Source organism: Dromaius novaehollandiae, chromosome 5 (assembly GCF_036370855.1).
Source record: "Dromaius novaehollandiae isolate bDroNov1 chromosome 5, bDroNov1.hap1, whole genome shotgun sequence".
NCBI classification, from domain to species: domain Eukaryota; kingdom Metazoa; phylum Chordata; class Aves; order Casuariiformes; family Dromaiidae; genus Dromaius; species Dromaius novaehollandiae.
The window spans coordinates 71,282,396-71,309,141 of record NC_088102.1 but is presented as its reverse complement, the minus strand read 5'-3'; the positions used below and the strand labels follow the sequence as shown (position 1 = coordinate 71,309,141).

The window sequence follows — 26,746 nt, the reverse complement described above, 5'->3', positions numbered from 1 at the left end:
GCGCTAGGATATTTAAGCTGAAGATGAGGAGTGTCATCCCCTTTCCAAGGGGATGAACTAAGCAGAGCAAGGAAGAGCTGCTGGCTAACTCATAAGTAGTTTGTCTGCACAGCTATGATAAAAGTTTGAGTAGTGAACTACTGCCAGAAGTGCATGCATGTGAATTTATCAAAGGGCTGACTGCAAGGATAGTGGATGCTATAAGTCTTTAAGGACTGTGTAGGCTGAATCAAGGTCCAGATGCTTCCAGCAAGGCCATGCTTTCATACAAGCCACTCCTGCAAAAGATGCTGCCCACAGTATGAAACAGGGTTCTGGCATCTTGTTCTGCTTCTGAACCCAGTACCAGGTTTCCTCTGGTCTTGAGTGTGCTCTCTCCCTGCTGCAGTGGAAAGGAATGAGTTAAAGGAGCCTGTCACAAGGTGGAAGCCAGCCGCAAGAGAGAAGGAAAGCAGTCACGCAATGAAAACAGTGCTAGTTTGAAAGAGCAGGGTTCTCACGCATTGCCGTGTAACCCTGTCATCTATCTTGTCACGGTCCAGCCCTCCTGTCAGCATTAATCCACAGCGACAGTGGATTAATCTTTCCCCCCGCACACACAGACACACTTCCCTCCCAAGGGTGAGACAGCCGTAGGGGGGGAGTCAATTCTTCAGCCAAGCAGCCTGCACTTCCCTGGCTCACACTCGCACAGAAACAACAGCTAGTTATATAGAGCAGTGATTATTTCTTGATTACTCATGCCAGAAGGAACTTTTTCATTTCAGCCTCCTTCTTTTCACTGGCAGAACACTCTGACAACTTCTTCTCTCTGCCAGCACGCAAACACCCCTCTAACAGCTTTTAATAACAGGAAAAGAAAGCTTATCAAACTGTGTATGATGTCCCTGGGTGCACTGGCATCATCTTCTTAACATGGGACTTTTACAACCAGTTAATTAAGTGACAGAGGGACAAATTAATTCCCCTGGAACTCTCTGGCTGCTGCATGAAAGATGACTTGCACTCAGCCCTGTGGGAGACATGCAGACCCCCTCGAGATGGGACTGTAATCTAGGTCTGCGTCAACATAATTCCCAGAGCCTGAACTCAGCTGTTGTAAAGGTCTGGATCTAAAGGATGAGCTATCTCCAACCTTTGCACGGTTGCCCTTGTAGCACAGCCCTTTCAGGGCCAAGCCTAAGCTTCTAGATCTTCTGAAGAACTTTTCTCATCCCAGACAGGCCCTCGTTTCAGCACAGCCAGATAAACTTGAATTCCTGCTAGAGACAAGGGCTAGAGTCAAGTGAGACTGAGGCTTAGTCTTCCTGAGTATAAATTCAGCACTTAAGAGGTGCTGCCGTTTAGATAACTCCTGTGTAAACCTGAAAGATTTGAAAAGTTGCTGCTTTCAGTCTCTTTCTACCTTTGGATGTGAGCATGTACAGAGCCAAGTGCACGTTGAGAAGAACACTTAGCACTTATGTCATGCCTAAATTACAGCTCCATGAAACAGGGTGTTTAGGCCTTACCTATGTGATGTGTTCAGCATAGGCAGGCCTCCAGATTTGTCATCTGGAAGGCTGGGACCTCTGCATTCAACAGTCCCACTGCTTGCCAGGGCTGTGAGGGACTCACGTTAAATCCAAAGAAGTAAGTGGAGAGATTTGGTCGTGATGCTCCATTGGATGGGGTAATGTCTGGTCCACCAACGTGGCCTCCATCTTTCTCAGAGGCACAGAATCTGTTTTTCTCCACTGCCTCAAACCACCATGTGATATACACAGCCCCAGAGTGCCAGCTGACAGCTGAGCAACAGGTTGCATCAGAAAATTGTTCAAGGACTCTGTTCTGAAGTGAGTCCCCTCTGCTGCATGGCCAGTTGCTCCCCTCTGACGTACTTGAAACCCTGATCCTGTGAGTAGCTCTAAGAGTGACAGCATGCACACAAGTGCCCGTTCTTGCTCCCAAGGATGGTTTCATTCTCATTTAGTGCTAATCAAGTCCAGGAGCCCTTGCCCTTTCTTAGTTCCCCTTTCAAGCTGTTGCATGCTACCAACTCAGAGAAAATGTCCCTCAAAACAAACAGGATGGAGCATTATCTTGGATTCCTGGCCCAGAGATGCTTGTCCATAAGATGTCTTCAGTGTTGCTTTACAAAGCCCCTGTTATGTGTCCCTCTCATGTTGTTTCTGTTTGAGTGAATGCAATCAGAAATCAATAGTGACAATTCCTAGAATCAGAAACACCTCTACATTTTCTCCACAAATTCTTGAGAAGGACAGATCTCAAATGAGGCCCACAGTCCATGACAAGTCACCTGGAGGAAGGATTCCTACCAAAAAGTCCCCTATATAAGAAAGATATGGACATACTGGAACCAGTCCAGGGAAGGGCTGCAAAGATGTTAAGGGACTGGAGCATCTCTCATATGAAGAGAGGCTGACAGAGATGGGACTGTTTAGCTTGGAGAAGACAAAGCTTGAGGGAGATCTTATTAGTGTGTATAAATATCTGAAGGGAGAATGTAGAGAGGGTGGACCAGACTGCTCAGTGGTGCCCAGAGATGGGACAAGAGGCAATTGGCACAAACTGAAACACAGAAAATTCTGTCTGAAGATTAGAAAGCACTTTTTCATAGTGAGGGTGGCTGAACACTGGAACAGGTTGCCCAGAGAGGCTGTGGAGTCTCCATGCTTGGAGCTATTCAGAACCCAACTGGACATGGTCCTGGGCAACCTGCTCTATCTCAACCTGCTTGAGAGCAGTGGGGCTGGCCCAGATGATCTCCAGAGATCCCTTCCAACCTCAACCTAACTATCTGTGATTATGTAAAAAAGGCTAAAAGAAAACCTGCCACTGTTTCCTCAACAGAGGACAAAGCCACAGCTTGCAGTGGCAAAGTTTAGCAATGCCAACATCCAGCATTTCTTGCTGGATGGGGTCTGAGTATTGGCTCAGCAACTCAAATACTATATTGCCCAGAGGAACTACTGTAAAGGCACTTGCATTCTGGAGCCTCAACTCTACTCTTGGCTCTGGGCTCTTTTCTGCAGGGGTGGGTTTCATGGAGCCTGGCCATGAAGCAGAGGCTTTCTGCTAATTTGTAGCTAAGCCACAGACGGATTAAACAACCCATGTGTGTGGGATCATTTACCCACAGTCTACTCAGTTTAAGTTTAGTCAAATCCCACTTCTGGGGAGCTCTTAATCAAATCCCAGAAAACAGTTTTCCATCATTTCTTTCTCCAAGTCAGATGCATGGTCATTTGTGGAAGTGGCCTTCCTCTGCAGTCTGGGTCACTGCCTCCATACACATCCACCAGCATCGTTTCAAGAGACCATGGGGGCCAAGTCAATCACCAAGGAGCTTTCAAATGTTCATAGTTCCCCAGATCATCGTCATGCTTTTGCACTCAGTCTCCCTGCTCCTCTTCCCTGTTTTATTGCCTGCTCTACCAAAATCCCATTCACCTTGTTTCATTTTCTTTGGCTATATTTGCTTTACTGACGTGGTCACTTCTTGCAAAACACCTCAGTGCCTGGCAGGGCGGGGAGGCACAGCGTCATGAATCCAGTTACTCTACAGCAATCGCTGTGGCTGGAGGGCTGTAGACAACAGGAAGTATGAGAGGCATGGGATCAACTGTACGCTCCGCTGCCCTAAAACCCTACGAAGCCAAAGCCAGTTCTGAATGTGGTTGCCATCAATGTTGTAGCATCTGGCAAGGTTACAACTCATTTCTCATTAAGTACTTTTACTCAGTTACAGCTCTTGAGTTTAAATAGATTTTCCAAGTTATGAGCTCCATGGTGTAATTATCTGCAGTATGAAATATTGCTTCCTTTTCCTCAGTTCATACCCGCTGTCTGATGATTTCACTGCCTGTCCTTCTGCAAGTGTGACCATCACAAGCTGTTCATGAACCTGGTCTCAACAAATCTAAGCAAGCATGCCAGTCTCACTAGCAGCAGCCTACCAAGCCTCACATGAACTGAATCCACAGGGCCCCTGAGAAAAATTCAAATACGCCCAAAAGAAAACTCCAAGAAAACTGAATAAATCTTGAGGTCCTCAGCACAATTTCATTACAGATTTGAGACAATGCCACTTACTTAGACTCCATGCAGTAGCAGCTGGCACCATCCAAGAGCAGCAAAATTAAACATACAGAAGCAGGACAAGGAAGGTAGTCCACTGAGAACTGAAACGGTGCAAGTATGGTTTGAATGATGCTGAAGAATTAGTAGCGTGACTTGCGGTTCAGAGAAAACTAAAACCACCACCACACACACTGAGAGCTGCTCCTGCCAAAAATACCCTTAACTTGTCCAAAGAACTTTAACTTGCAACAGGGCTAGAGCAAAAACCTAGCAGGGAAGTCTTGCTGAAGAAGATTGGTGCTTAAAATAAGGTGAGGATGATGCCCTGAGTTCCTGCTCATTGCTCATCTGCCTTGCTCACACCTTTCTGCAGTATACACTTCACCTCAGCTTTTGGCTACTCTGGAGTAGCAGAAGGACCTCCTCTTGCCTTTAGAAGAGAAGAAATACCCTGCATCACTTTTTTAATGGATATGTTGGGGCCAAAATAGCTTGAGTCCAGAGAGAGGGTAATAGGACTTCTTTCATTCTTTGCTGGTAGCAGCTTTTCATAAACCCAAGCTGACTAGAAATGCAATGCTGCCTTCTTAACATCTAAGTATTTGTTCTGGTAACCCTCAGGCAAAGTCAGGCTCCTGGTGGGAGGGAGGGCCTTGGATTCATCTTCCCTGCCCTTGACTACCTTTCCAATGAGAGCAGGAGGAGTTATTTAGGATTATCCAGGTATTTATAGCTTGGATAAACGGGCTGCAATTAATAGGAAGTAAGTTTAGGCCAGCTATCAGGAACACTTAGAGCAAGATTATTAATCTGTGGATTTGTCTCCCAACAGATGTGAAAGAGGAAAAAAGGGTTCAGGAACAAGCAAGGGGCAGACCAAAAGGGGATATGAAGGTTGACCCAAACAAACAGTTGCCAGCAAGCGATGGAGACAGTAATTTTCTCTTTTGGTAACTGTAGAAGAGAAGATCCTCACTGTAATGATCCCTCCCCAGTGAATAGCTGGGGATGCTCTCCTCACCTTGCATTTGTGCATTAGCCACCAGCAAAGAAGTGAAGAAAATCCTTCAGACCTACCTGAGCCTTGTGTGCTCGGAGCTTGTTAAATGTCAGCTGCTCTTTGTGCTGCTGATGGAGCAGAAAATCTGAACAAGATGGGGCTGGAGGACTTGTGGAATACTATACACTCAATTACATAGTTCAGTTATGATCCTGGCTGGGTGACAGAGGGCTGGATGCAGTGGGAAAGAAGGTGAGAGGGAGAAGGAGACCACCTGAGGGAAAAGAAAAATTTAAAAAAGTCAGAGTGAGAGACTTCAGACACTGCAGGAACAGGACTCTGCTCCCCTTCTGCTATGTTGGCTCCTCCGGGGCTGTCAGCAAAGCCGTCAGAGGCCAACCACCTTCCCTTCTGACCAGGACAGGAGTCTTTCACAAGCTTTTTGGGACACAACTGTTAAATAAACAGTGGAGCTCTCACTAACTGCTCGGGGAGATTTCGCTTCGGACATGCTGGTGATGCAACACTGCAAACCTACTGCAGATCCCTTGTTCCCAGCCTCTTTCATGTGCAGCCTATTCCCAGGGACTGGTTTTAGAGGAACTATATAAATGGGGCCACGTAATCTGTCCATGAACCATGAAATAAGGTTGCCTCACAAATAGGCCATGCTGCTCAGAAGAAGTTTAATCAACTGCTGATCAGCCCAGCAGTTAATGGTACAGCCAGAATTTCTTCCAACCTGGAGAGGAGTGCAATTGGGTTAGGGGTGTCCTCAGTGGGAGAAAATTGCGAGTGCAGCTTTTAAAGGGCTTTCAGAATTTACCGCTTAAAACAATCATTTTAAATGGTTCCATTTACAATGTGAACTGCAAACTTGGACCATGATCAAAGATTTCACTTACTGCATTTCATATTGGGCAGCCAATCTGAATCTAATTTCACCAGCCTTTTACTGGATTGTTGTTTACAAGCTGTCAACAGCCCTGGAATGCTGGTTAAGCACAATCTTCCTTTTCTCATCTCTTTTATGCACTTCGTCCCAATAAAACTACTCTTTTTTTTAATCAAACCCATTTCCGAGCCTTCAGCAACTTCTTCCTGCATTTCTTTACCTGATCTTGTCAGTCATGACGATTTCTGTAGAAGAAATAGAGGCAACATTGCCCGACTTACTCATCCGGCTCATTCTCAGCTTCCCCTACGGCTGAGCATCCCCGCTACCCAGTGCCTGGACAGAAGCCATGTGCCCATGGACACACCACCACTGGATCAGGTGGCTAGAGAGAAGTAAGCACTGTATTTTGCCAGGTGGGATCTTCAGTGCAGCAGATGCCAACCCATCTTCAGCAGCAGCTGAAGTGATGGTGGCCTTAGAAGGGGCTGTGACATTTCTCGCTGCTCTTTGGAGCAGGTCGTGCTCCTAAGGTGATGCCTTGAGGCAGAGCCTCTACTGGGGCAAACCAAGCTGCAGTTCTGCCAGCCCAGCCACTGCCCTTCTACTTACCTGATAGCATCTGCTCTGTTGACAGTATTTGTTCAAAATATTATCAGGTTTAATACAACATTGCATACAATAAACAACATCTGAGATGTCCCCTCAAAGCAAACATTCATAAATATGCAATGACTTATATATTTGCTAGACACGTAATTTTAACAATTTAAATGCATTTAAAACCCAGGACCAAAGCTGTTAGAGATCAGTGTTTGGCTTCACTGTCCAGGAACGACTTGGAGAAATACGTGTTCAGGCTGAGTTATGACCACATTTTTTCACTCTTCATACCCCAAGCTACCCAAGCTGAGTTCATTGGGGTGTGCACTGTATGTTCTTTTAGCCATTCAAGTGCTGTTCTTAGAGTATACTTTGAAATGTTAGATTGGACACGTACTACTACACGTATTGCACTTCTACGAACTGTGACTCTTCAGCTTTCCTTTTTATTGGCTAAAATTAGGTTTGCACAGATTGGTGATTTGTATACAAGATGATATATCAAAGGAGTGTTAACATTATGGGCGTCTCTCAGAAGTCAGGTGGCACTGAGCCTGCCATGGCCCCCGCCATGCATTAACTAAAAGATCATGTTATGTACCCTCACAGGTGCTACATCCAAAAGAGGTGGTAATCCCCGAACAGGTACCTGGCCCTTCTCCGTTTTATCCTTGGCATTTGTTTGCCAGACCCACGCGGCATGCACCATAAGGGACTAATCTTGCACTGACTGAGGAGCCATTAACTCCCGGTGGCCTTTGCTATAATGCTTATTTGAAGTCCTCCTCTGACTTCACTACTCCCTAGTAGAGATGAACAATTCTTCAAATCAGAAGGGTCAATTTGAACACTCAAAAATGGGGAGTGCAGTGAGTGACTGCAAAAAAGTGACAGCAGGGACTATCTGGCAAAGGTAGGGACATAATTCCACTCTTCAGGGCAGTGTTTAAATGCCTTAACCACAAAATTGTCAAGTCTCCTTCCCAGTTACTGTATACCTTTGAAACTGTGCAAAATAGCAGGCAGAAACACAGGAACTATCCTTTATCCAGACAGCGCTCAACCATCCCACAGTACATCTACCCTGTGCACTGAGCAAGGCAGGATTCAGTGAAGAAAACACAGTATATGGTCTTTTGTTTCATGACAATTTCAGTGCAAACAAGGAGATGAATCAGTTCCAAAATCTGTTAGATTTTTAGTGATTCATTCCACAACCTTCACATTCTTTTAACTTCGAGAGGGAGCTCAACTGGGGACGGAGAGGAGCATACGACACTGCATACTTCCTGAGCAAAAAACAGACAAAGTTACTAAAAAAAAAAATCTACCCTGAAGAAATCTCACACTGAAAGTAAGATCAGCAGGACCAGACCTTTGGATCCTTGCCGTAGACCTCCGACACTTCAGCTAATAAAATAGCTGCTATCAGAAATAAGCTGTTACTCACTTTGTCAACCAGCCACAAGAGGAAGGTAAGACATTTTGCTGGTGTGCTTTATAGCTGTTTGTTGACTGAAGAAGGAAATAATATCCTTTAATAGTTATATCCGATATATATCCCTTTGCCATCCTCCCCATTGAGCCTGATCCTTTTTGTTCACCTTTGGCTTCCATTTAAGGTAACCAGGAGGCAGATTCAAAACAAGCTGAAAGAGATGCTTCATTACACAGTGCATAAACATGCCGTCACAGGTTGGCAAAGATCTAGCACAAAATACTGAGATTTCTTACTGCCTAATTTGGTTTATATGGGAGTCTGCGGCACGTGCAGCCTTTGGGACTGGCAATGCAGTTCCTCACTGTGAGGACTGTGTGTCCAGGGAACTGAGTTATGCTTGGACACATATCTGGGCACGATCAGCAACTCCCTCAGAGGGAAAAAAATCCCCATGCGTATAACAGCATGGCTGAGAGCGGGTGAAGAAGAGGCCTTGAGCTCCCCTCCATACTGTGGGGAATGTATTCAAAAGCCTGAGAGGGACAGGCAGCAGGAGAGACACACATCTTGCCTGAAAAAATGTATAGAACAGTCGACCCTTTCCTCCTGCTTCCCATTTTAAAGAAAATGCTATCCAATTAAGCTGAGCAAGCTCCAGCTCAGCAGAGACATTGCTGGGGACTTTTGGCAGCTAATAAATGATCCAAGCCTTCCTTGGAAATATTATTTGTTTTGAGCCTGATTTATTGGCAGCAGCAACCAGCCAAATAACAATTACTTTCAGGTTCCTTAATGGGAATGCTGTAGAAAACAGACGCTTGGCTTAAAAACTCCAACCAGCTATTAAAAATCTCAGAACATGGAACACCTCAGAACAGACCATGTTTCCTTCTTGCCAGATGCCAACCCGGGACCCGATGGTGAAACGCGCACACGTATTGTGGGAGCCAGGATGAAACAAGCTCCATGTCTGAGATCTTTCCTGTTCTACTCCCTGGCCCCGTCTGATATCGCAGGTATTGGTGCTGATCTTCAGCAGAATGATCTGGAGGGAATGGTGAGAGCTGCACTTCTGCTGTGACCCCGCTCTCACATACATCCCAGGAGACAGCGTCTTCCACACTCCAGTCCTGAAGGTGTTTTCCCTAAGTTCCCTTGGAAAACACACGGTCAAGAGAAATACCATACATTGAAACACAAGTATTAATCTGTACCACTAGCGGGAAGAGATTCAATTTTTTAAACCAAAGCCACTCGCCACCTATGCAATTGGTTCAGACATCTCCTCTTGGGCATTGAGAGCTGCCCCAGCAGACTGGGTTGCCTTCAGCTTCCAGAAATGGCTCATTTCACACCCAGCTTCATGAGCCACTTTTCTGTCTTTCCTCTATTTAAGTTTCAGTGCTGCATGGGACTAACTATTTCTTAAGTGATTGCTTTCATTAAGATCTGCAGAAAAGTGAACGACATTTCTATCCTCACTGGGCTGGCCAACTCTAAGTCCAATTTGTTACAGAGAATTATGCTGGTGAAACACAAGGATGAATTGAGCCTAAGGCTTGCATTTTGGGGGCAAACAACTAGAAAATGCCTTCTAATCTGTTCTACAGCGAGGCTGAGAAAAACTCCTTAAACAAAATGACTACTAGTGTCAATGTGTCACATAAATTGAAACATATCTTAAATTTGTCACTTTCATTTTGTGTATATAGGCTAAACCAAATCCTACAGTTTTTGGAGAGGTATGTTGAATCTCCTCTGGGGAGTGAAGGCTGAGCCAAAATTGTGCTTTGTTATGAAGAGTTCGGCAGTGTGGGCCTGGCACACAGCTGGTGTTTGTACAAGGTACACTAACTCATCACCAGCACTATTCCCAACCAAATTAAGGCCATCTGGACAACCCTGGAAAGATATGATGTCGATGGGCTCGTTTCTGGACACGGCCCAGCACTGTCCCATCACTCAGCACCTCCATCATGAAGACCAGCCGGCTCAGCCCCAGGGTCCCCACTGTGCTCCGTCACTAAACTCAGCTTCACCAAGGGCTGAACAGGGCCCAGCAACTCCCACCCATCACAGGAAGAAGCACCAACCTTTGGTGATTTTTGTCCTCTGCCACATTTAAGCAACGGTTTCTCAGAGACCCAGCTTCCAGAGGCTTGTGGCTGTAGGATCTCAGCTTCTACTTGTTGCGAGTTCTCATAGCTACAAGGTTTGGAAAAACGCACATCTTTAGTGTTTGCCTTTAAATCCAGAACACCCAACTTCCTAAATCTGCATTTTTCTTCTTCACGGGGAATGATCCACTACTGCAGTATGACTGTTCCTGGGAAGAATGAGATCTGCTGTGGCCAGATAGATCTGATAGATAAAACCAGCCGCTCGCCTTCCCCTGCTTCCCTGCAGTTTGAGAAGAAAAAGACACAACTTTTAGCACCACTTAACAACCCACACCTTGCCTATGACTGTTGCTAATCCCTGAATGAACAAGCAGCTAAGCGTATTTTGGAAGGGTCAACCCATGGAAAGATGCAGACATAGAAAAGGTAAGAGGCAGTTCAGCTGGACAGGGGCAAGAAAGGGGGCTGATGACAGGACAAGAAGCAGTAGGAGCTAGGTCCTTTGTGTGGGGATCCCTTGATGAGAAAGCAGATCCAGGCAGCTGACTTCCCTGCAATTATTAACTGTGCAAATCACCCCGGCCACAGGCAGCTGAAGACCTTCCCTCCGCACACTTACAGCCTCTCCGCAGCTCCGTCCTTCACCTTCCCCCCGTGGTGGCCTTTCCGTTCGCGGGCTCGCCGCGGGGACGAGCATCGCCATGCCGCACGCGCGCAGCCCCGGGGGTGCAGCCCCACGTCCCGACACCCACGCTCGGCTCCTGCGCAGCAGCGGTTGGTGACCGAATGGCCTCCCGAGGGCAATGAGAAAACCGTGCGACGCCGCTCCCTTTGCCTTCCAAAATCCTCACCCCCCCCCCCCTCTGCCACCCCAGGAGTGCGTGACAGAAGCCGGGAAGAAAGAGAAACGAAAGCAGTAAACAGCGATCCGATCCAGCCTTTACCGCCCGGCCTGCGTGACCGAGGCCCCCAGCTCCTCGACGGCCAAGCTTTTCACACGCACCCTCCAGCTGGAGCTGCCCCTGGGTCAGGTCCCCTTTTCACAGCCAGCTCAGAGGGTAACGGCGTGCCGGGGAGGGGGGAGCGCCTCCAGTGCCGCTGCCGGACCCGCGGCCGTGGGAGGCCGCGCTCCAGCGCACATCCTCGCTCCCAGGCTCCCGCCCCGCCGCACGCGAACGGCGCTGGGAATAATTACGCTCGACACCGCTCTGTGGCCTGGGAGGGCTTGAATTACACACGCAGACAGACAGTTTCCCCCCCCCCCGGGGCCCGGCCAAGCTGCTGACTCACGAGTGAAACCCCGCAGCCTCATCTGACTTCCCGCTTGTGCCGCAGGCTGGGAGCATCCCCGGTAAGCAGGTCGCGCTGGGAGGCTTAGTCAGAGCTGCAGGAACGTCCTCTCCCAAGAGTCCTGGGCTTAGGTGGGCAGAGAAGTTTTTGACTCAACATCTTCTCACTGGGAAAGAGGTCTATGCAGAGAAAAAAGAACAAAAAGGATGTTCACATGTGCTGGTGTTGCTGAAGCTTTTGCTGGGAAGGTTTCAAGGTCCAGGAGAGAGTTTTTGCTTAATAGCTGTGAGAAGGCATGGAGAAAGATGTATTCACTAGAGAGGCTGTATTTTAATAGAAAACTTACCTGCAATGTAGCTAATTCAGATCTTTGGACTGTACTTTTTTTTTGTGGGGGGGGGGAAAATGCATATCAGGGAAATCTCACATAGGATATACAAAGCTGCTTCCTGCCCAGCTTTGCCCAAAGCATGTAACAAGTCATGTGCCCATACTTGCACAACAGTTTCAAGCCAGAACATCTGACGTCCCTGAGGATGAGCTGAGGACTGTATATGGCACTATATACCCTTGCAGCACTGGGAAATGCTCTCTGCAGCCAGCTCTCCGCAGGAGGGATGCTGGTAACTCAACAGCCTGTACAGTATCAGAAAGGAGATATTCAACCCTAGGGAGCAGGACTGGGGATCACAGAATCGCAGGTTGAAAGGGACATCTGGAGATCATCCATCCTGTTGCCCAGGACCCTGTCCAGACAGCATTTGAATATCTCCAAGGATAGAAACGCCATAGCCTCTCTGGGCAACCTATTCCAGGGCTCTGTCACTCCCATAGTAAAGAAGTTTTTCCTCATGTTCAGATAGACCTTCCTGTGTTTCAGTTTGTGCCCGTTGCCTCTTGTCCTACGACTGAGCACCACTGAAAATAGTCTGGCCCCATCCTCTTTACATCATCCCTTCAGACTTTTATATACATTGATAAAGAGCTCCCCATCAGTTTTCTCTTCTCCAAGCTGAAGAGTCCCAGCTCTCTCAGCCTTTCCTCATAGGAGAGATGCTCCAGTCCCTTGATCATCTTAGGAGCCCTTCACTGGACTCACTCCAGTAGCTCTGTATCTCTCCTCTACTGGAGAGCCCAGAACTGGATGCAGCACCCCATATGTGGCCTCCCCAGGGCTGAGCAGAGGGGAAGGATCACCTCCCTTCACCTGCTGGCAATGTTCTACCTAATGCAGCCCAGGATGCCGTTGGCCTTCTTGGCCACAAGGGAACATTGATGGCTCATAGTCAACTTGCTGTCCACCAGGACTTCCATGTCCTAAAGGAGAGGAGACCTAAAGGAGCTCCCAGGAGATGTTGACACCTAACCCAAGCCAGATCCTCATGGCTGGGCTCACCCAGTGGTGCTGGGACACAGGATCCCTTTGGGGGCCACGCAAGCTACAGCCTCATCCTGCTGGCTGACAGCTAATTCTGATTTATGCTGTGGCTCGGGGGAAGGCAAAATTAATTAGAGCCTCAGCTAGTCTTGCAGCAACCCCTCCTTCATGGAGGAAGAGGCCCTAGGAGCACTTGGGGTACCCTAGTAAATTCAGTTATGCTACCAATCAGCATCAGAAAGATCACAGCATGCCATCTCTGGGGAGATGTTCTCCCAAGCATGAGTACAGAAGTAAAGGAAAGGTATGCATCCCGCAGGGGCTTTAATATTTACCATGGATGACTGCAGGGGGGCAAAAAAAGAAAAGCCAGCTTTAGCATTGTTATAGGCAAAGAAAGACAAAAATTAGATCAGCCTATAACAAAAGTTTGGTGAGAAGGGAAGAGAAGAGACTCTCAGGGAGAGAGAAGGGAAAGGAAACACTCCCATTTGGTTGTGGCATGGACTAGACTTGCATGGAAAGAAACTAATGCTCTTTTGGCAGTCGACTCTGGGAAGAACACATCAGCCTGGAAATAACCTCTTAGTGCCATGCCACACTGCAGAGAGCTGCTCTGACATGGGGCTGTGAATGGGAAGCCCACTGCTGCTGAAAAGATTTGGACTCAAGGCTTTGGTTTTGATCATCTTTCCTGAAGCTGGCCAAAGCCAGCTTGCTCAGGCGGCTCTGGATGGCAGACCCCAGAGCCTTTTTGTTTTCAGGCAGTGATTTAGTTAGCTTCTCCATAACCCCAGCTTTCCTCCAAGCCTCTCTGTTGCACCATCTCAGCTCTAACAAGTGTTTAAAGCCAATACTTCTGTTTTCACCCTAAGGCTCAGGGAGTAGCAGCCTAATGCTTCTCTGCCCTTGCCTATTTTCACTCACTTGCTCTGGATACAGAGCAAAAGCTAAATGAAAGCCCTGAGACTCAGACTCCAATGTACAAACCTTGGCAGCGGGGAACCCCTTCTAGCAAAAGTGGGGGTCCCCCTTTTGCTTGGACTCTCAAATGTATCCGGGAGTTCAGGATTTAAAGGACCGCTTGGTGCTTCCGAGACCAAGAAATATTCCTGGTTATTTCGGTGTTTAACTCATGTGCATTTGCTTTTTTGATAATGTTTTGTAGGTAGCCATTAACCCAAAAGGTTCAATTTGGTTTGGTGTGTTGGGGGTTTTTTGTTTGCTTGCTTGATTTCTTAATCGTCTTCCATATTCCTTTTTCTATTTGTTTTGCGCTTGATCCAAAGCTGACTGCCGGCAATGGGAACCCACAAAGTCTGACCTCAGCTGGCTTTGACTCAAGCTTTTCCTACATCAGACATAGCCTATTTTCTGTGTTTATGTCAAATTGTTGCAAACTAACTTTGAAAAAGATCTCATAAAACAACATTAAACGACTCTCTCTCTCCTGCAGATTCACATCTCAAAATACAGGTATGTGCAATTAAATTTTTATTTTATTTATGTTAATCACTTTAAAATCTCCAAATCCTTATGATCTTTAAAAACAATCACTCCATAATTTTGTGTAATAATTCTTATTTTAAGGCATGTAAAAATAACTATGCCTTCATTTGTAGGCAGGGCACTGTAGGAAGGACCACTGGACAAGAGAAAGCTCTTACAGCCCTCCTGAACCGCATCCCAGGCATTTGCTGCCAGTGCCAACGCAGCCTCCCTCACCCTGCAAATACTGTTTTACTGATAAGGAGGAGGAGAGGGTGCCAACTATTTTCCAACAAACCTAACTGGAAGGGGTTAAGAAAGGACTGCCGGCTGCTTGCTACTGTTCCTGGGGGATCGCCTGGCACAGCTGGAGACTGCAACTGCTTTTCTCAAGGCAGGTACAGGTTTGGGAAGTCGCCCACCTCTAGCTTTACTTTGCCTTTGAAAACAGACCTGCCACCATAACATTGCAGAGGTGTAGCTGCATGCCAGCCCAACAGCATAGATCCAAAGGAGCCTGCAACCAGAGGGGACAGCAATAATCACTTCATCTGCTAACAAAACCAGACTGCAGAATCTCCCCAAATTACCCACTGTAGTCACAAGCCAGAGGGCTGTGGCTGAGTCAGGATATTGCTTTTGGAAAATACTTCTCAGTGAACCATTGACCAGAGAGTCACTGCATTAGACAATTACTCTCTCTCTTAAAAACATGTATCTCATTTCCGATTGAGCATTTCAATCCAGCAAGCTAACAACCACCCCCCCAAAAAACCCGGTGGCTGAGAGCTGCAGTTTTAAAAGCCCTCTTATTGTGTCTGTTTTCCCTACATAGGTATATCTAGGCTCCTAAACCTTGAGTTCTGCCATGGGATTCATTTCACCAACTTCAGCCACCTAAAAGGGAAGTGTCTAGTACAGGTTAATCACCTAAATTGCACCTGTAGACACAGGCCATAAAAAGTATGAGTAGGGCATTAATCTCCTCCAGAGACTCAAGCGTCAGGCTGAAAGTCTAACTTAGACCCAATACTTTTAGATGTCTAAAGCTTTTATGAGATGGCTCCTAACCATCCAGTCCCTCAAGCAGGAAGAAAATGCAGTAGTAGAGTCTATAACTGACCGACATAATTTAAGAACACCTTAAGCAGGAGGTGACCAAGTTAGCAGGCATGGGAGTCACATACCTCATGCAGCAATGAGTGGCAGAGATCCCAGAGGGAGCACAGCCTCCCCCCATAAAATGCTGTGAACCCTTGCATCCTATGGATAAGGCCAGATTTAGAAATCCCCTTTGAAACTACACTCGTTGGAGCAACTTAAGTGAGCACAGGACAGCAAGCCCATGCAAAGGTAAGAGATTGTGTCAGACAAGCCTGTCTGCATGTAGTGCGAGATTTACTCTGAATTCGCCCTTGTGGCTCGTTTCTTCATGCTCTATCAAAAACATGTCAACGAGGTGGTGGAGCCAGGAGCCTGCAGTGAGGCTTTCCTTCTTTCCAGTTCCCCTGGAAGTTAAAAGGAAGGCAACGGTTTTAAAAGTGACCGGCTTTACACGTGGAAAGATCAGAAAACAGCCTCAAGTATCAGCACAGTGTAACAAGTCCAGCCATCTGAATCCTGGTGGAAAATACAAAATTGTCAAAATTGTAATACGTATGCATGTTGCTTAAGTAAGCAGTGATGGATTAATTACAACAGCACCTCTAAACCCCCAAACAGCACCTCATTATGCCAGGTGGTGGTTGTGCTAAACGAATGCAAGACGAGCAGTGGCTCTGCTGCCGATCCAGGCGCAGACTCCCCATCTCCCGAGCTGCAGCCCGACAAACATTGAAATCCTCCAGCCGAGCAAAGGGAGGGTGGAATTCACCGCCAGACGCTAACGAACACTATGCCTGGTGTTGCAGACTGTTGGGCCTGGCGTGGTGCGAACGCTGTGTAGGGTGCCTGGGGAATAGGGGTCTGCCGCAGTCACTGAAAAGGTGCTCACATTAATAGCGGATTTTGGCCCCAGCTCAGGATGCAGCAGTCAGAGGCGCCTGCTGAATGTCACTTAATATTTATTTCAAATAAATAGCGTCCTTGTATATAGCTTATGCCAACAGTTGTGCCGAGCTAATGTTCTCAGCACATTAGTTAATGCACCCGTATCTCTCAGCCAGTACCTCCAAGGCCTTGTTCGTAGCTGAACTATTTTACAGTGCTTTAAATGAACATTTGATGGGCCCTTTCCCACATGGGGTTACTAGTATTAACCAATATTATTCTTGGAGAACAGAAGGGAAAGGGAATGGCGACTCCAGGGCTTATTCCCAGCTCTGTCACCAATTTTTAGAGAGCAAAATACAGACTTTATCTTTGCAGCCAGGGTTAGAAAAGCAATGGGGCAGGGTCCTAGGGGCAACAGCTAATGAAGCATCAAGAGCAGATATCATGCTCATCTGTGTTGATTGCTATAGTTAAACTATGCAGGAAATGGCCCCATCCCTGACTTGGCATTCATTGAGTTAACATGCTTTCTCAACCGCTGTCTTTCTGCCCTATCCTGCAGCCCTTACACAGACAAATGTCTTTTAATTTGGAGAGGGGGTGCCTGGGTTAAAGGCTGAAGGATTTGCCCTCTGCCGCTAAATTCCAGGAAAGGACATAAAGCCTGCGTTTGGCAAGGGGCTGAAGGCTGCAGCGTAGCTGGCAAACGTTCCCAGCAGCCAAGCTCCAGATGTTTGTGTTGGTCAGGAATCTTCATTTTTCTTGACACAGTCAATGAGCACATAGCGAGACTCCTGACACGAATATCTTCAGCAGAAAGGGAAAAGGTGATTGCATAGCAACTGCTGAACAAGCCTCACTTTGAAACAAGGATTACAAATCGTCCTTACAAAATCATTATTGACGCTGCTCTAGGTTCATATATTAAGTATTGTGGAGTGTACAAGGAAGGTCCATTGGATGTCTGACACCAGCAAAAGATCTGTTGTGCCTCTCGATTCCTCACTCCAAAACATTTGATTCAAAACTCACCAAGGATAATTCGAATCTTTCTGCTGATTTCCATGGCTTTTTGATTATGCCTTCACAGACAAAAAGTAGGAGAGGATACAATATCCTTGGAGATATGTGATGCCTGGGTGCTAGAAGTAGTACGCTTTTTGGCCAAATGCTTTTTCAGGAACTTTTCCAAGGAAATTTAGAGCAGAGGGGGGAAAAAAATACTCTACTTTGGAGAAAAATCCCCAGGACATCCTCAGAAATCTAATCTGATGGACTGTCCTAACAAGAAACTAGAGTAATGTTCTTGTGATTTCAGATTTAAACAATACCTCACAGCAAGATTTGCACTTTGCTTTTGCTGTCGTACAAAAAGCTGGCTGGGTTAGAGCTCAGACTTAAGATACAATTAATTGTAGTAATACATTTTTAAGAACTGGGTCAGATCCAAACATACCAAACGCTACAAGAGGTGTTCAAAAACTGATCTGACATCCAAAATCTGCAGCTGTCTGAAGTATCACAGCTGATGCCTTTCAGCTCAGGTCTCGCTTCCAAATGTCCCATCTAGCAGATCCTTTCTTTTTAGTTAAAATAATCTCAGAGTTCCCCTCCAAAATACTAGAGTGACCTGCTACCATATTCATCCATTGCCTGTCATCGCAACCTGAAAAATCCCGCCTCATTTCCATATATATATACACACCCAGACAAATGTCTGGCTGCACATGTAAATATTGTGCTCCGAAGGCGGCCAAGATTCAGTGAACCATCAACAGCAACAAATTCGCCAGGAAAGGGCCCTGGTTGAGCAAGCTGGGCTTTTAGGCCCTGAATGCTCTTCTGTTACTGCTAGTAATCACCAGATGTGGCTCAGCCAACTGCTCTTCACATCCCGAAGCAGCCATCGCTCAGCCCGCTATTGGACTGATGCTTCCAGAGTATGACTAATCCCTTTTTTGAACCCAGTTGATACTCTTGGCCTCCACAATATCCTGCCTGAAGATTCGGAAGGGGCTGCTTAAAGCCAGACAGTAACACAATCCAGCCCAAAAAGGACGCAGGCAAGAACTCTTGCTTCACCAATACTTTTTCAGTATGTTATGTGTTTTTTTTTTTCTCCAAGTGAGATTTTCAGACAGTAGGAGCCCCAATTTAGTCTCCTTAAAACCACGGAAAACACTTACGTAGGCCTGAGCTGGCTTTCAGAAGGCATAGTACCCTGGAGCTTTTAACAAAGGTGATGAGTCCTCTGGAAAAAGTCTGATCATTTAATTCTTTCTTTAAACTTCATGTTTTATTTTGTAAAAAAAATTCCCCTGAATATGCCGGAATGAAAATTTCAAATATTTCCAGGGTGATATAGGAGACTCTGTAATTTAAGATAAATTTGTGATTTGGAGTCAAAAAAAAAGACATCTATCAAGTCTATTGAAAATTTTAACCAGGGCATTGAAATTATTAAAAGGACAAAGAAAAACAATCCCTTATCTCTTGCTTATAACCCCACAGATCAATCCAAGTGAAAAAACAGTTTTGATTCAATTTCTGCCTTTTTGGTTCCCTGTTTTCCTTTTCAATTTCCTCCCGGCTGTGATAGAACTGAGACTTGTTTCTTTTCATTCTCGCTCCCTACAGATTTAGTACCACTCCTTTGTGTTTGGCTTGGTTTAAATGAAAACACCATGCTTCCACAGCTTTGTTTGAATTTCAGAGCAACATGCATGTGCTGCCATGCTGAACCCCGGGCCCCCCTTGGCCACTCTGGTTTTAATTTTGCCGAACCCAAAGTTTAGCCTTTTGCCTGCTTTTTACAAACCGGAGCTAACTGGCGTAGAACAAAAGAAAAACAGGCTCACCTAGATGTTACATTAAAGACGAATCTTTTCTGCAACACACTGCAAAACAGACCTTTTCCGATGGAGCAGCAGCCCGACTTGCTGATATTTCTGGCTCCTCCATATCAAAGTACCCCCAGATTTCTTTTCAATCACAAATGTCCCCATGGTCACTGAAAACAATAAAGCCACAAGACCGTCCCTGAAAAGAAAAGAATACCTGGTGTGCCCAGGTTGAAAACTGCATTCACAAGAGGCTTGGAAAGAGGATTTTGCATGGTCTTTGGGCCACGAGCTCAGCTGGTAAAAAGAAACTAAAGACCCAGAGGACAGTTTTTCTCCCTCTTCCTCAAAACAGCTATTTAGTTCAAACCTGACCGGACCACTGTGGGTTCCTTCACTTAAATGGCTTCAAGGGAGGAAAAGCAGGAGAGGAAAATATTGATAGAAATGAGCTCCTCTCTGTCCTTTAAGATCTCTGTCGTTTGCCTCAGTTTGTGATAACAGCAAGGCTACAAATGGTGCAAAAGTGAACTGCATTTATCTTTGCCTGTGGCACGACGTTTCCACCTGGCTAGCGGCTCACGCGGTCCCAGCTTTTTCATGGAGGACACCTTGAAGCTTCCAGCTCCTTTCTCCCACCTGGGTTTCAGAGGGGGCCACTGGTTTTTGGGTGTTCCCAGGAAGACTGCAAAGGCTGCAGCAGGGCTTGCAGTTGCTCGGTGCTTCTCTCTCCAGCTGTGTGGGCCTCATGTCCCGCAGCGTCAACCCACACCTACACAGCAGACGACAAACAGCAATCCAGAGCACCTCTTGCCCTCATGCCGCTGGCAAATTGCTCGGCTAAGAGGAGATTATGCCCTGTCAAAACCCTCTCTCACCTCCTCTCTCAAAAGAGATCTTTCTCCCCTACTTCTCACTTAAGTTTTCCCTGTTTGTCCCTCTTGCTCATTTGTCTTCCGGCACTTCCATTTAACCCTCTTTCACAGGTTTTGGTGGCTCTCTCCTCTGCAGAAAGCAAGCGACAGAGAGGCGCTGGGAGATGGAGCAGCACATGCCTCCGTCTGTCCGTCCTGTCCATCCATCCATCTACCCGTCCATCCTCCGTGCATCTGTCCAGCCAGCCAGCCTTGGGGCTGAACCCGCCTGGCACCCATGCCCCAGCGCTAGCCCCTGCCTTGCCACCACAGCCTTTGCCAGCCTGAGCAGACCTGCTGAGTGACCTGTCCCAGGGGCATCACAAGACAGGTTTTTGGCTGCTGGGCACAGTCTTGACTAAATGCCAAATGGGAAAAATTACCTCTAAAGGAGGAGGAGCAATTCACTCTTTGGCCGGTTACAGCGCAGATCCTGCTGGGCCCTTCCAGCATGGCCTGGGTGCTGAGGCTTCCTGCCACACTGATGCCAGGCAGTGGTCATGTCTGTCATTTAATGACATGCTTTGAGAACCCCAAAGCCTCTGTCTCCATCCCCAGCCTTCCCCCAAACCCAGTTTCCCCATCCCTTCATCATACAGGGTTCACTGACCTCAGGCTCAGTCTCTCTAAGTCTACTCTTTTCTACATTGTGTTGGACATCTGTGTGCATTTTCTTCTTCAGACTACATCTAGGAAAACCTACTGAATGGCATTGAATTCAAGGAGCATGGGAAACCATTCATGTTCAGTCTGGCTCTATCAACCCCAAATCTTGATTTGGCAACCTGGATACTTGCTTTAAACGTAATTTACCTGAGATGTGTGAACTTAACATTTAATAAAAAAAGCTATCCAGAATTTTTTTGTCTTTTCATAATAGCTCAATTACGTATTTAAATTCTAAAGATTAGGTGCTTATCAAAATCCAAAGTTTGATCAATTTATCTCAACCTCTAGACAGTCTTAAAAAAAAACAGTCTGAAAATCCTGTTGGGAAAAGGTTTTCTTATGCTGTTTCTAGCCCCTCATACTTGCACTGAACTGGAAATTCCCACCTCCTTCTCTTCCCTTTTGTGCTCCTAAAATGAAAATAAGGAGCAAAGAACATACCAGTTGCATTAAGAGGGGAAGCAATTCACCCATTTTTTTTATGATGCACACTTCCATACAAACTTTGTTACTACTTTCTGTTCCTGAAATTTTCACCATTCTCTTCTACATGCCCCTTCTCTCCAACTTTCTGATTCCAGAAAACAGGTAAAGATTCATGAGGTCAATACAGGATTTGAGGAGCAGATCCCACTGATTCCAGTAACTCTGGAACTAAAGACTGATCCTAGCCAAGTTATACAGTACTTAAATACAAACTTCCATTTAACTCACTGGGAAATTATCTTCACTAAGGATTAGATGAGTCGGGTTACTGTTACGAGTCCTTACATTCAGGGCAATTCTGTATGGGGTTCCTAGCGCCTCCCACAATGGCCAGGTCTTCGAAAGCTGAAAGCAGGGTGAAAGCTGAGACCAAAGAACCCAGTGTAGAGCCATGAGAATTAGAGAGAACAAGAAGGGTACCTAGGCTCATGCTAATGTTGGAGGACTGACTGCAAAAAGCCACAATGGTGAGGCTGCTACCCTGGAAAACTTCACCAGCAATGCTGACAGCATCCCTGGCAGCTAGCCCGAAAAAGGGTACCAGAACATGGGGGAGAAGATGAAAAGCCCTCATCCTCCACCTTTGTGCTGGTGGGAATGCAATCGTTTGAGTTGGTTCCTTTAATGCCAAGGCACAGCATGTGTTTTGCAGTGTTCATTCAAACAACATCTTAGCCATGAAGGTCGTGGTCATCAAATGGTGGTGTGGCTTCTGGCTTCAAAGGGGTTATAAAAAGGGTAACTAAAGCCTCGCAACTCCACTTGGGAAGGTCCCCCCAGAATCCTGTTTCAGAAAGGCAGCAAGAGCAAGCTCAACAGGGCTACATGGCAATTATTCAGGAATTAACCACCCTCTCTCCTCATATTATGGCACAGAGGGACAGTAGGGTACAGAGGGAACCAAGAACCCGCTGTCGGATGTACTGTGTGGATAAGCATTTCACCCATGTTTCTCTAAAGCTTAAAAAAAATCTCCTCTCTGATCACTAAGGGAGAATGAAGTAGTCACATTAATACTGCTCTTGTGCAATGGTGCTGACAGATGCATGCTGCTATGTCTGCTTTCTTGAAGGATGAATGATGTAGATTTCCCCAATTTCGGGTGCTCCTCTGAGGTGGAACATAAGTTCGAACCACCAGACATAAACATCTCATTCTTGCTCCGAACACTTTGCAGTCTTTCCAGTTTCTTTGTCTACATAATAAACACTTTGCATCAATATTTTAGCATGCTTTAACTTACTAAAGCTCCTCCATGGCAAAACAGGTAACTAACAAACTTGCCCAATACTTTGGCATCACACTGTTCAGTCTCCTTGAGATCCCAAAACAGTGAACAACGTGTGCTCTTTCGGCAAAGCTTCCTCCAAATTTTGCAAGTGTCCTGGCCAAGCACCACGCAGAATTTGGGCCACTGTGACTTTTTTTCTCAAAAACTCTTAGAAAAATAAAGAATCAAAGGAACTGCTGAATTCTCCTGAACAAGGTTTTCTGTGGAAACGTAACACAGACCAGAATCATCACTGATGTTATCCTGAGAAGGAGTGTGGTGTAACTCTATACACCCCATAAGCAACAGTGAATATACACTGAAAAGCCTCAGTCCTTCTGCCTTCATTTTCATAGTTGGCCCAGCACTGCTTATTGATTTGAAAACCTGTCCAAAAAGGGTACTTGGCAAATAGTCTATAAACAGTTCAACTCCAGAGCAGTTCAGCGCATGTTCCCTCCTCAGAACATCCTCGCTCGTACCAGAGGTTTGCTATTACAGCTTCATTTCCCTGCTTTGAGGCAATGGAAGAATTCAGGACTGTCTAGTCCACTATAAACAGAGTATCACTGTTTATATGCAGAATCTGCTTTATTAAATTATTCATTGAAGACAGGTAACAGACTGAAACCAGCCCTGAAAAAGCCATATGGGAGCAATCCCCTGCGCAGACCATCTCCCTTCACAGACACACCTGCATCTCATGCCTGCCTAGAGAAGCAAGAGCTCTCCTTTTTAAGGATATATTTATACCAAAGCTTATGTACACAGATAGCACCCAATATGCTCTATGTCCTGACAACAGCCTCCTGGACACCTGAGAGTGAGCAGTGGCCAGTGCCTGGCAAAGCATGAGGTTGCAGGGGCAACCAAGTCAGGGAGCAAAACGAGCCATCTAGTACGAGGGTGAGGAGAAAATGGGATTTCCCCTTAGCTTGTCCATCAACCCCAAATTACTGCACGTTTCATACTAACTTTGGCCCAGGCATTGCATTTCACTCCACTGCCTTGGTATCCTTGGCCGCGGTGAGTCAGGCTCGATCACCCCCAAGCAGGGGTGGGTTGGAGAAGCGTGGGGCCCTGCTCCCCGTGGGCAGGCAGGGCGTGGGGCTGCTCCTTCTCTGCCTGCACCCTGCACCCCACTCTCTGAGCCGGTCGTGGCTACGCTCTGCACCTGAGGATGGGTGGAGAAAACATAGCACTTCTTGGGTCTTCTCAGGCACAGCTGGGATGGACACAGCCTCAGGGACTACTGAGCGGGGAAAGAGGAGGTTCCAGGCATGGCTGTTTCTCTGCTGTCCCTATGTAGTTACAAACTGTGTATTTGAAGCAACGCAGTGCACATTAGTATGGAAGCACTGTTTGCTGCCCTCAAGGTTGAGCTGAGTTTTTTAGTAAGAAGAGGGACTTAAATGCTCCGTGACAAGAATAGAACATACCCCATTTCACCCTGCAGCATTTGTGCAGAATTAATTTTCTATAGCCCAGGCATATAGGAGGTGCTACTCTGCTTTAACCAACATACCTTTAAATTGGACTCCTTGCAATGCCAACACCCAGCAGCCTTACCTAGGACGAAACAAGATATCTCAACTAAAGCATCCAGCTAGAGCTACTAAGAAATATCTCAAAAGTTACCACACATGTGCAACAGGCAGTTCTCAAAAGTTAGTAACTTCAGTGTTTTTAATTAAAATAAATGCCAACAGGAATTACAGAGTAAATTCATGCAGTATTGTATGCTGGAAAACAAAGTTGGTTTCGTGTTATAGAAGCCCAAAAATGCAGCTTAATCTAATAAAGCATTATTGTTTTGCACTCACATAAATATGAGAAAATAAATGATGTTTTTCCTTGAGAAGGTTTTTCCTAAGCATGTGTACAAACTGGCACTGGCCTCTGTTAGTCCAGCAGAAACCTTATATGAAACGCAGTTTAATTCCTGAAAAATTAGGCTTGCTAATACAAGTGCCGACAGTTGTAACATTATAATGTGTAAAACTGCACATGATTTCCAAGGCAGAGCCATCAATCCCGGAGCTGTATAAAAAGACCGCTTGGAGCAGTCCACTTCTCAGCACTCTTAAATGCAGGGATCGCATTCAGTAAAAGACGCGCCTCAACCAAACACCTACACATTTCCGTGTCTTCGCATGGAGGAGCTGAACACTAGAGCTACACAGCAGGAACCACCGGCTTCAAGCTGTGGCTAGCGCTGACATTTGAAACCCACGTGCACATCATCTTTTGGCTCTGAACGTAGCCTCGCCTCAATGAATTTGTCGTTCACAGTAAGAGGTGCACTGAAGCAAACACTGGCATGCAATGAGCCAGAGCACTCTTTACCCGACATACACAGATCATCCACGCTGCCTATGAGATGCATTAATTCCCAGCCTTTCTTCTGTGGTGGGGAAGACCTGCCCCGAAAGAGCTCTGACAAAGGTCAGGTTTTCCTAGAGCTGCTGAAGAGCTCTTTATTTCTGAGACCTGGCTTCAGCGATTCGAACAGCCACGGAGCACATCCATCGCTGTAGTGATACCCTCTCTTCTGCCAGTGCAGTCGTCAGCAGGAATGACTGCCCGGTCTTCTGCAATCTCCATCACTGTGTTAGCAATCAATTCACAGCACCGTGACCTGTGATTTTCTGTTGACACATTCTCTGGCCTCTCCAGTGTATAAGACTGTCAGCGCACAAAAATGTCCAGCTTGCATGCATGTGAGATTTGATTTTGCAACACCACATCCCTGGGATCTGCCAGGGAAAAACACCTCCCCTGTGCAATGCGCACAGTGCCCTATTCCCCAGCACAGTGAAGTTCTCACGCAACCTACTGAAGATCTCAGTTTTCCCAGGATAACCTAGCTTGTGAGCTAATTACAAAAGCCCCACTGCAAACTACAAGTGTGCTACTGCATAATGTTGCAACAATAAATCATTACTCTGTAGGAAGGATCCGATCACAAGAAGACCCAAACATCAAGAACTGGGGTTGCTCGGCACGAGTGGGCAATCTTTCTTTCTCCTCCGCACAGCTCTGAACACAACAAGGTCCTGGTTTATGGTTTCCCAGGTGCCCTGGTAAAACAAGCACATAATAATAAGGCTTACACCACCACAGCCACACTCCCAAATAATGTCCGAACACTGGGACCAAAAAAACCATACCCATCTGTGATGCCGACCTACTGCTGCAGCAGGACTTTCTTTTTTCCTCATCAGCTTGTATAACTCAGTACCAAAGTCCTTGCGGTGTCTTTTTTTAGAAGACGAAACCCTCTTTTCCTTTTGGGGGCATCAGTAGCACTCAGCCTCACTCCATCCTATGCAGCTGAGCAGGTCAGAGGAGATGCAACAGGACATTGTGCCAGGAGCTGCTGTTCCCAGCCAGTACACAACCGAGCAGGAACCAGAACGGCTTCTGGATGTGGGAGGCAAGAGACAGACGTTTTGCAGGAAAGAGAAGGCAACTTGTCCCTGGTTTGATAGCCAGCAAGCACAGAAATCCCTGTGGTACCCTGTTTATTCCCCTATTTGGCTATTGTACCCTTTAGCACCCTGGGTGAATCACGTCGTAGAACATGTGAATCGTGATGCCCTAGGGAAAAAAAAAAGGCAATCGTTCTTTATAGATAAATAACCCTGTTTAACACTTCCCAGGCATTTGTATCAACCCATTTTATCGCAGCAGGCACTACCGCTGCCTCCCATCCTGGTCCGCACGCGCGGCCTCACCTCCAGCTCCCAGATCCTCCGAACCGCCTGGCGACCGGCTTCCTCCGAAAATCCACCGCCGAGCTCCCAAAAACGCGAGCGATGTGGGGCCCCCTGCAGTCCTGGGGGGGGGGGGGGAAGGATGGCACTTGTGGGGGGAGAGGGGAGTTGGGAAGCAGCCCCCCACCTCGCTGGCTCCTTCTCGCAGGGGGACAAGCCCAGGCGGCAGAGGCGCCCGGGGCAGGTCTCGGTGCCCGTCCATAGCAGCCGCGCTCCCCGCCGGCAGCTTCAGCTCTGTCAAGGCTTCAGGTTTCGCACAGGTTTCTTGAGCGGAGCAGCAAGCCTGGAGCGCCTCACGCCCTGCCTCTTTTCCAGGCCAGCTGCTGGCCCCGCGGCCGCCCGGCTCCGTGGGCTCCCTTGGGGCGGGGGGTCCGACGGCCGGTGCCCCCAGGCCGGGCAGGCTTGGGGCGGCACTGCCTCCCTCCCTCCCTCCATCGCTCCCTCCCTTCCCGGGATGAGCGCACGGCACGGGGCTGTCGGGGGACTGCGGTCCACCACGGG

At 46.9% G+C, this 26,746-nt stretch overlaps 1 long non-coding RNA gene across 2 annotated transcripts; it reads right to left on the bottom strand.

Annotated features, from left to right (window-relative positions):
- Window positions 1-7,009: 7,009 nt before the first annotated feature.
- Window positions 7,010-26,319, bottom strand: LOC112992449 (uncharacterized). Of its 2 annotated transcripts, none has more exons than XR_010389561.1 (7): window positions 26,207-26,319; window positions 25,640-25,892; window positions 25,414-25,549; window positions 23,995-24,038; window positions 11,433-11,611; window positions 10,116-10,227; window positions 7,010-9,176 (listed from the first exon to the last, which is right to left on the bottom strand). It is a non-coding gene; the product is annotated as an uncharacterized LOC112992449 (long non-coding RNA). The 2 variants fall into 2 exon arrangements; XR_010389560.1 differs by having other exon boundaries at window positions 25,640-26,069; window positions 26,207-26,317.
- Window positions 26,320-26,746: the final 427 nt, after the last annotated feature.